We start from the raw sequence: 11,500 nt of genomic DNA on the forward strand, positions 1-11,500 counted from the left end.
ACATTTGTAGAGTGCCCAAGTATTTGTGTATTTTTCATATTTGTATGTGACATTCATTGAGAATGTATCCTTTTATGCAAAATGTGAATTGGAGTGCTATTTCTGCCAGATTTTGTTTGTATTGAAACTTTTAAAAAATGCATCAGTTTTATGATAATTAGTAAGAACATTATGTTCTGCCCATGAGGTCCTAATTGCCACTCAGTAGTAAAGAGCTAGACATAGGTAGGATGTAAGATTGCAAAAGTCTTAGAAAAAATATCCTTACATTGCCTATAAAGGATATTTTAAATCAAATGGGAGGAAAGATGCTATGATTGTTGATATTCTCTCGCTAACAACATCAAGACCAAGGCAATGATTACTAAACATTATATTTACTGAGCCAAGCATGATCTTTTCTACTGAAACAAGGAAATGAGGACTAGCTTCCCAGCTGGGCCAAAGAGAAAGAAAATAAATATGTTTACATTATTCATAAGTTCACCTTTGGAATCTCAAAAGAGATTCTGTACCATAGGAGAACATAAGCCAGAACTATTCTGCATGGATAAAAATATAGAAAGGGGATGATGCAGAACTGAAACAGAGAAAAGAAAAAATAAACTGAGACCCAGACATCTATCCTCCCCCATGAAACTATCTGTTGGGATACCAAACTTTATTCTTCATGTGAAAATGCACAAATAAACCTGTGAGAAAATGTTGTTTTATTCTTCAAGGAACAGCCCAATGTCATCGAAGTATCTGAGATTTAGATACAGACCTTGTCTGTCAATGTGCTCCTTTTAAGAGCAATGAACGCGATTTTTTAAATAAAATAATTAAATGTATTTATTTATTTATTAATATTTATGTGATAAGCCTGAACTAATAATAAAAACTCCTTTGCAAAATCTTCTGAGCTGAGAGTTGATTTGTTAGGCTAGAGTCACGCACCAATGGGTGTGTGTGTGTGTGTGTGCGTGTGTGTGGTTTTTCAGGAATTTCCTTTTCATGAAATACATTTGTTTACAGCTTAAGAAAGTTACCTTTATTCTTTCTAATCTAGCTTCATGAGCCATCTCATGAGCTCATGAGCTGGCCCTGTAACCTAGTAGGAGTAAAAAAGGAGTTCCTAGGGGCAGCTAGGTGGTGCAGTGGATAGAGCACCAGCCCTGACGTTAGGAGGACCTGAGTTCAAATGTGGCCTCAGACCAAACACTTGATACTTACAAGTCACTTAACTCCGATTGCCTGAAAAAAAAAAAAAGGAATTCCTAGTAAGGCTGCTGGATTTGTTATGTTTTATTTCTGTGATTCAGATATCCCTTCTTGTTTACTTTCCACTTTGGAAACCACTCTAGTGGTTTTTTCTATCATAAAATAACAAAAACCTGTCCTGATAGGATCACAGGCACTCTTTTTAATGAAGAATGATCTCTTTAAAAAATTAAATTTTAAAATTTCAATTAACAAAAATTTATTTTTTCTCCCTACCACTCCTCCTTCACGAAAGAGAGAAAAAGAGAAAGGGGGTAAAAAGAAAGCTCTTACAACAAAGACACAATTAAGCAAAAGAGATTCCTCTATTACTGTGTCCAAAAATTTTTTTCTCATTCTGTCCTTGAATCCATTACCTCTCTGTCAAGTGGTATGCTTTCTCGGTGATGCTCTGAAATCAGGTTTGGTCATCACATTAATCAGAGTTCTTGCAGCTTTCTAAGTTCTTAGTTTTGGGCATTTTTGTTGTATAAATTATTCTCAAGTGGTGCTCACTTGACTCTGCATCAATCCATAAAAGTCTTCCCAGATTTCTCTAAAACCATCCCCTTTTTGTTAATTTCTTATGGCACAATGATGTTCCATTATATTCCTATACCTTAATTATTTTAGTTGATCCCTAATTGATGGGTACCCTCTTACTTTCCAGTTCTTTGCTACCACAAAAGGGCTGCTATAAATATTTTTGTACCTATGGGTATGTTTCCTCTTTCTTTGATCTCTTTGGGATAGAGGTATTGCTGAGACAAAAGATATGTACAATTTCATAACTTTGGGGGCATTGTTCCAGAGTGCTTTCCAGATGTGTGAGACCAATTCACAGCTCCAGTAACAGTGCATTAATGTCCCTGTTTTCTTTCACCCCTTTGGACAATTTAGTCGTCTTCTTTTTTTGTCATTTTTATTCATCTGCTGGGAGGGAAGAAGGAGGATGATCTCTCAATCCAACCAGAATGCATGGGGCACATGTAGTCCTAAGAACAATGGATTCAAAGGCCAAGTATGATTTCTAATCCTGGGTGTGCTATTTGCAGTCAATGAGGTCACTTCAAAGGTCACTTTACCTTTGTGAGCCTTGCTTTCCTCGACTGTAACTGAAAGAATTTGACCAGATTCTCTCTAAATTCCTCTTCAGATCTAGCTCTTGTGAACTATACTAAGGAAGGCAGCTTGGCACAATAGAAAGAGCACTGAAACTATAGTCAGAGGAATTGAGTTCAAATTCCATCTCTGAGGCTTACTTCATCACCATGGGCCTCAGTTTCCTCACCTGTAAAATGAAGATAGCCTCTAAGGTTCCTTCAAGCTCTAGACTTATGAGCTTTATTACATGCCTAGAAATGTGTTCCCATTTGGGGAATTTTTTTTAACCTAGACTATAACAATTTCTGCCGTCAATGACTTTTTATGTTATAGGAGAGGCTACATTTGTACAGATGAAAGGTAAAAGAAGCCAGTATATAATATGGAATTAAACTGAATATAATCAAGAAAATGAAAGCTATGGACAAGCACAAAGAGAAAAAAAAAATTACTTAACCCTTCTAGACCTCAGGTTCCTCATCTCTAAAATGAGACAACTGAACTAAATGGCTCCGAAGGGCCCTTTCGGGCAGCTAGATGATGGAGTGGATAGAGCACCAGGTCTGGAGTAAAGAAACCTGAGTTCAAATCTGGTCACAGGTACTTACTAGCTGTGTGACCTTGGCCACGTCACTTAAGCTTGTTGACTTCAGTTTCCTCCTCTGTAAAATGAACTGGAGAAGGAAATGGCCAATCACGCCAATGTCTTTGTCAAGAAAACCCCAAATGGGGTCTCAAAGACTCAGACACAACTGAAGTAACTAAACAACAACAAGGGCCCTTTCATCTTTAAGAATATGATTCTAAAGTTGACTGGCATTGCCAGGGGAAGGTTCAAGGAGGAGGACTCCAAAATTGTCCTTAAAGGATTAGAATATCTATGTCCACACACAAACTAAGAATTCCCTTTGGTGGCTCTCAAGAACAGAGGACAAAGAGTGGCAAAGGAAACACTGTGTCTTATGTTTTATAAAAATAACTGAAATGTTTATAGATCTTTAAAATCTGACACTTTACATATGTTACAACACTGTACTGCAGGAATTATTATGGTTTTAAGTCACTAAGTCAAGTCAAATGAACAAGTATTTATTAAATGCTTATTATGTGCCAGGCACTGTACTAAGCATTGGGAATACAAATATAAGCAGAAAGACCCTTGCCCTCAAAGAGCTTACATTGTAATGGGGAAAGCAACACTGAGGAAGACAACAATGGAGAAGAAGAAGGAGCTGAAAAGTTGGGGGTGAGGATGAAGCAATGAGTTGGGAAGGGAAATGTACCCAGGTAGAAGGATGGGAGAGAAGGTCCAGCGAGTCAGGAGTGGAGTCTGAGGAAGAACTGAGACATGGCTGGCCTGGACATTGTCCTTAACATGGAAGTTCAGACAGGAACCAGCCAATCAGAGGAAGCTGCTGCAGGGATGGAGAGTACTTCCAGTGTGAGAAATCCAGAGTTGGAATGAACTTCCAAAATGAGGAGGTTTCTGTGATGTGATAAAGTCTGGAGAATACGGAGTGGAGCCTCGGAAGGAAATGAAAACAGAACAGATGAGGGCAATGACATTCAGAGAAGGTTTAAGTGACTTGGCCATGGTCACACAGTTTTCAGGAGTGTGAACCGAACTCATGTCTTCCTGATCCCAAGTCTAGGAGTCAATCTACTTTGCCATTCTGCCTTTTGCAAATGTCCTATGTCATATACGGTCTATGTCAAAGATGAATTAGTTTTGTTCCAGATCTCAGTGAATACATCCCCATTCTCCTCAAATCTAATTACAAGGGTTATGGATAGTATAGAAATTACTGGTGGCACAGACACACGCAAGGATATAATGTGTATTAACTAACCTACCAGCTACCCAATTTCTTAGTCTGTTACCTAAGATACAAAATATTGAGTGGTTGTTCTTGGAAAACTAGGCCTGTCCTGAACTACAGGCTAGGCTTGAGTGATGATAAAGGTTAGAGGTAACACTCTTTATATTCAGGAAGGCTTTTCAAATTCCCTACTTTAGGGTAAGTAACTTCAGGTACCTTTCAAATATGTTTATTACAAGGTAATTCAATGGAGGTGCAAAAAAAAAGGGGGTTAGTAGGACTCTTTTAGCATCGTGGGGTGGCACTGATAGACTGATAAGAAGCTTAGCTTAGATGACCTCTGACCTCCCTTCCAGCCCTACATCTGTGTTCCTATGATCTCACCAGGACGTCTCATAGATATCTCAAACTCAACATGTTCAAAAATATCACTTATTATTTCCTTCCTCATTCCCAACCCATCCTTCCTCCAAACTTTCCCATTTCTGTTGAGGGAATGAATTGATCATTAATTTGTGAAATTGTGAAATAGGGACAGACACGCCCAGTTCTTTGGGTACTCACCAGGAGAGACCACGATTGGCAGCAGGAAACAAGGCAGAAATCACATTTTAATTAGACACGGAGGATATAGGAGCAGGGAAGCACAGAAAGGCTGAGACAAATGGTGAAAAGTGGTTCAGAGGCAGACAGTAGTGTGGTAAGAAGGAATGAGGTGGCGAAGGAAGGGAGGATGGGTCCGAGGATGGGGAAGGGAAGAGGCAGAGAACATCACTCATGTAACCACGGATTGGAGTTGGGAGCAGTAGGCAGCATAGAGAGCAGTGGAGAGGCTAGAGTGCTCAGAAGGCAGAAGTTTGAGGTCCCATTTTATAGGGGTTTTTTTGGGGGGAGATCAACTCCTATCAGTGCCTCCTTGGGGTTAGTTCATTAACATATCCAAAGAATCTCAAAAATCCTCATAAAACTTGAAAAGTTATATGCATCTTTTTGATGTTCTACTAGTCTGGATTTGCGGAATCTGAATTTTGTCTGGAATTTACATATCATTGAACCACAACCTTGACAAGTAGTGCCTAGATGGTTTCTCCTGATTTGGCATATATTACCAGGATGTAAATTTTGGTCGACATATAACACAAATTGCAAAATATGCTCCTTTGATCTCTGGGACAAATTACTTAACTTCCTGGTTCCCCTTTGCAGTCTTACTTCCTGCTGTTGCCCTTTATACTGGCTACCCATAAAACTTAATTATTATACTGACCAGGAGAAGAGAGTGGTCAGGGAAACCAGAATATGAGACAGCTTTAATATAGGGCACCACCATGCTTTCATTCACCCAGGTTCACAACTTGAAAACATCCTTAACTCTTTCCTCTCTCTTGCTTCCTCTATCCAATTAGTTGTTAATCCTTACTAATTCTACTACACACTAACTCTCACCTCTGTCCTCTTCTCTCCACTCACATGACTTCTACATTAGGTTGAATCTTTCACCCAGACTATTCCAGTAGCCTCTTTATTGGTCTCCCTGCTTCCCAGTCTCTTCCCTTTCCATTCTGTTCTCTATCACAGTCCAAAATGACATGCCTAAAACAGATCTGGCAGGCTAGGTGCACAGTGGATAGGGTTCTGGGCCTGGAGTCAGGAAGTCTCATCTTCCTGAGTTCAAATCTGGTCCCAGACACTTGTTAGCTGTGTAACCCTGGCTAAGTCACTTAATCCTGTTTGCCTCAGTTTCCTCATCTCTCAAATGAGCTGGAGAAGGAAATGGCAAACCACTCCAGTATCTTTGCCAAGAAAACCCTAAATGGGGTCATGAAGAGTCAGAGCTGAAAACAACTGAAAAACAACAAAGAGGGCTGGTCTGAACTCACTCACAGTGTCAACTTTGTGGTCTTCATGGTAGGGCGTAGAGGGAAGGCAGAGTATCAACAGAGTTTGCAAAGATGTTTATGACAGTCCACAGGCATGCAGCAGAGGCTTCTCTTAATTCTAAGTGAGTGTGACCTGGTGCTTATTCTTTCTGCCCCCTTCAGTTAAGCTTCTGGAATTGCTAATATTGGCCTGACAACTGTGCCTTTTAACTCTGGGCAGTCTGACTTGGCATTTTTTCTGTCTCTAAGTAAGAGTTGTCTCCACCTTCATGACCCTGGGCAGGTCATTTCACTTCTGTCTCAGTTTCATCATCTGTGAAATAGGGATAATAATAGCACTTCCCTCCCAGTTCTTGTGATAAATTTAGACATTTGATGCATTGCAAACCTTAAAGCACTATATAAATACTAGTTATTATTATTGTTATCATCACCATCATTACTATAAGATCATGGATTTTGGGAAGAAGGGACCTCAGAGGCCATTTGATCCAAACACCACCCCACCTAGTTTACAAATAAGGAAACTGAGGCCCATGGAGATTAAATGACTTACCTGTTGTGGGAGTTTTTGTTTTCCTTTTATTATTTCGAACTCAGGGCCAATCCTCCTGCAAATTAGGGTTACTAAAACTATGTCTTAATATTAACCATATCTGACTAAACCTGTTCCATGGGATGTGAAATTTTACTTAGAGCCTTAAATATTCCTTAGATAAGAACCCAAAGGAGGAATTTCAACTGTCCTCAACTCACTGGGGATATATAAATCCTCCTCAATCAACCTATCTGAGAATCCTCTAAATGTAGTTTAATCAGTAACCTGACTTAGTTTACCTATAGAGTTTGTTTGGTGAAGTTTGTTCCTTAGGAAATATATAAAATTAGGACTCTGTTTAACTAAGTTCGTTCAATTTTTATGATATTGAAGGGAATATAAGATTGTGGATGTATCTTCTCTTTAACTATTATGGCTGAGAGAAGTTAATTATTAATTAATTATGAACTATTATATTAACAACTAATTGTTAATTTGTGATCCACTCTTTTCTTCCTATTTCTGTTAAGGCTTAACTCCTGAAAAGGTCAGTCAACCTCTTGACAGTCAAGAGCCCAGCTCATGAAGGAGAACACTAGCTAGAAAGGACAAGATGGAGAAAGCTTCTTCCCCTGCCCAGATGCCTTGAGGCTGCTGAGTCTCATGATCAAGCCATATTCTCAGCAGGAGGAGCTGAAGCCTTTTAGCCTACCTCCTCATTAAATGTCCACCAATCAGGGTTGATTTTCACTTGTCAAGGGAGTTCTCTTTCAGAACAGATTTAAGGTATTTCAGAGTCTCCCTTGCCATTTTTAGTTACTAAGAGAAACCACTGACCATTAATGTATTGATTTCTGGTTAGCCCAATTAATAAATGAATTATTAATTACCCAGAAACTCTATTTCTTGGGGTTCTTATTTGTCACATGGCCTAAGGGGAATGCACAAGATTTCAATACATAAAAGAATTATTTCCCTTGTCATTCTGACGTAATTTTGCCTACAGGAGGACTTGTAGGAGTCCTAATAGAGTTCAGGTTTTCTCTGAGGTCTGAACCTATGCTTGAACATTATAATAAAACCTAAGTTTTTACCTCCATAATTGCTGCATTGTGGTAAATAAATATATTTGGCATCAGTTACCCAACTACAAGAACTCAAAGAGGAGATATTTCTCCCATAATAAATTTGGCAACTAGGTATTAATATCAGAGATAGAAAGTATCCCTCTCATATGCCTTCCCTCCTTATGCACTAGTGACTATCACTGGGCAAAGGTGAGATTCACTCCTCCTAGATGAAAAAGAGTTTAAGGAGGGTAACAAAGGGAAAGAATAGTTACCGAAGGCAAATTTTATCTATTTCAACATCTGTCAACAACTGGACCTATCACCCACATGTACAAAAATATTTATAGCAGTTCTTTTTGTGGTGGCAAAGAATTGGAAATTGAGAGGATGCCCATCAATTGGGGAATAGCTGAACAAGTTGAGGTATATAAATGTAATGGAATACTATTGTACCTATAAGAAATGATGAACAGGCTGACTTCAGAAAAACCTGGAAAGACGTGTATGGTCTGATGCTGAGCAAAGTGAGCAGAACCAGGAGGACATTGTACACAGTAACAGTCACATTGTTCGATGACTAATATTGATATACTTAACCCTTCTCAGCAATACAAGGATCTAAGACATCTCCAAAGGCCTCATGATGGAAAATGCTATCCACATCCAAAGAAAGAACTATGGAGTTTGAATGCAGATCGAAGCATACTATTTGCTATTTTTTTCTTCTGTTATGTTTTGTTTCCTCTTTCTGGTGGTTCCTCCTATTGGTTCTAATTCTTACCTACAGCATCACTAATGTGAAAATATGTTTAATAGGACTGTATATGCATAGCCTATATCAGATTGCATGCTGCCTTGGGGAGGGAGGTGGAGAGGGAAAGGGGAGAAAAATTTAAAACTCAAAAGCTTATGGAAGTGATTGTTGATAAATCAAAATAAATTAATTTTAAAAAAAAGAACTGGATCTATTCAAAAGCCTATAAACCATTACCTTACTGCTCTTTTCAGTTACCTCACCCTGAGACTAATTTATAGGATCATGGCTTTAGAGCTGGAAAGGACCTTAAAGGACTCCTAGTATAATATCCTGATTTTACAGGTGAGGAAACTGAGGCCTAGAGAGGTTAAGTGACTTGCCCAAAATGTCACAGATAATGTGTGGAAGAGCTGTGATTCAAAGCCAAGTCTTCTGATGCCAGTCCCAATGCTCTTTCCACTGAACCACACTGTCTTTCTTACTTCTGATAGAGGTTTTCAGCTTTCACATGACAAGCCCATTCATTCTTTTCTCACCTTCCTGGCTGTAATAATTTCAGCACCTATTTACTAAGCCATCCTGCCTGTAAAAGAGATCTGATCATCTCTTTCTATTCCGTTTAAGCATGGTCCTTCTACTAGGGCAGCATTTGTGAGCAAAATGTATTTGGACATGTCTTTCTCTAGAGTGTTATATTTTAGGAGGGAAATTAATTCCCTCTCTCACCCTCATAAATGCTAAAATAAAATAAACATTCAATGTGAGAGCAGGGAAAACCCAGAATGCATACTGAATAACCTTATTATGCTCCCAGTCATTCTCTCTGGTTCTCATTTGCATTTACCTTCAGCACTGGCTAGGTTTTTGGAGGAGTTTTGCCTCATCTGTATTCCTAGGTGCAGCTGCTTGCTAGCAACCTCTTCAGGATGGTTTATGTCTATTGTAATGGGCTGTGAAACTACCCAGCTACCATTAATCTCTCTCATCCCCTTAGATAAGGAATGCTAACCATTTATCTCCTGTCTTTCTCCTTCAGTCTACCTGGGCAAATCAGAAAGCTCCTGTGACTGGGTTTATAATCAAAGCCAATTTCACAAGGAAGCAAAGATGGCTCTGGCCTACACACTGTGATTCAGGACATGGAAAGGCCTACCCAGAACTCTCCCAATAGGGATGGAAAATGGTTTCTGTGCCATCTCTAGAGGGGTGATGGTAATGCCAGAGGCAAAGTTTCCTTTGTGAGCCCCCTGTCCCTATTTCCTTGTGTAAAAGGATGTAGGGAAAGTACTTCCTTCTTTGCCTCAGGGCTAGTGGAGAAATTATGGATTGGCTCAATATATGAAGTCTTTTATGCTAACTCGAAGACCTACCTCTTTCTCCACTGTAGGGGTGGGGCAGTTGACCTACTCATTCCCCAGTAGACAACATTGAGTAAGTCCCCCAAAACACAAGAACCAGGGTAAGTACCCCTGTTTATTACTGTAGAGTAGTAGAAACTTCTGTCCTGGATACTTCTCATCTCTGATATTAATACTTGCTTGCCAAATTTATTATGGGAGAAATATCTCCCATAATAAAATCATAAAAATTGAACCAACTTAGTTAAATAGAATCATAATTTTATATATCCCCTAAGGAAATAAACTCCACCAAACAAACTCTATGGGTAAAGTAAGTCAGATTTCAGGTTAAACCACATTTAAAGGATTCTCAAATAGGTTGATTGAGGAGGATTTACATGTCCCCAAGGAGGTGATAACAGTTGAAATTCCTCCTCTAATATTTAAGGCTCTAAGTAAAATTTCACATCCCATGGGACAGGTTTTAGTCATAATAATGGTTATTATTAAGACACTTTTAGTTAACCACAATTTGCAGGAGGATTGGCCCTAAGTCCCAAATAATAAAAGGAAATCAATCCCCATAACAGGTAAGTCATTTAACCTCCATGGTCCAGGACTAAATGGCCTCTGAAATCTCTTCCACCTTAAATCTATGATCCTATAGTAATGATGGTGATGATAACAATAATAATAACTAGTATTTATATAGTGCTTTAAAGTTTGCAATACACTTAACGAATGTTATCTAATTTATCCTCACAATGCGTGGGAGCTAAGTGCTATTATTTTCTCCATGTCACAGATGAGGAAACTGAGGCAGACAGAAGTGCCATGACCTGCCCAGGGTCACGAAGGTGGAGACTACTCTCACTTAGAGACAGAAAAAATACCAAGTCAGACTGCCCAGAATTAAAAGGCACAGTTGTCAGGCCAATATTAGCAATTCCAGAAGCTTAATTGAAGGGGGCAGAAAGAATAAGCACCAGGTCACACTCACTTGGAATTAAGAGAGGCCTCTGCTGCATGCCTATGGACTGTCACGAACCTGAAAGCCATGATCAAAAAAAAAAAAAGAGCCTGGACAGCATCTTTCAAGAAATTATCAAGAAAAACTACCCTGATATCCTGGAACCAGAGGGGAAAATGGTCACTGAAAGAATCCATCGATCCTGCGATCTCCTGAAAGAGATCCCAAAATGAAAACTCTAAGGAATATTGTAACCAAATTCTAGAACTATCAGGTCAAGAAGAAAATACTGCAAGCAGTCAGAAAGAAACAATTTAAATATCAAGGAGCCACAGTCAGGATTACACAGGACTTATCAGCTTCTACCATCAGAGGGCTTGGAATATGATATTCCAGAAGGCAAAGGAGCTTGGATTACAACCAAGAATTAACTACCCAGCAAACTCGAGCATCATTACATCTCCAATCGTCCTTATCTACATCTTGCCACTGGACCCAGATGGCTCCAGAGGAGAAAGTGAAGTTGAGGATTTTGCACAGCCTTCCTTCACTTAAATCCAATTCACTTGCAAGTCATGGCACCATCTTCCTGACACCATGGTCCTCTTGGGGAATGAAGGCCAAACAACAATAACAGCAGCAGCAGCAGCAGCAGCAGCGTGGGGGATTAACTAAGGTAATGCATGTATGATCTTTCCAAGCTATAAAACACTCAACAAAGGCTTTCTGACTCACTGCTATAAGTGTAAGGGATTATTGTTATCATCATTATTATTACG

This window comes from Vombatus ursinus, unplaced genomic scaffold (assembly GCF_900497805.2).
Source record: "Vombatus ursinus unplaced genomic scaffold, bare-nosed wombat genome assembly UNPS02014863.1, whole genome shotgun sequence".
Lineage (NCBI taxonomy): Eukaryota > Metazoa > Chordata > Mammalia > Diprotodontia > Vombatidae > Vombatus > Vombatus ursinus.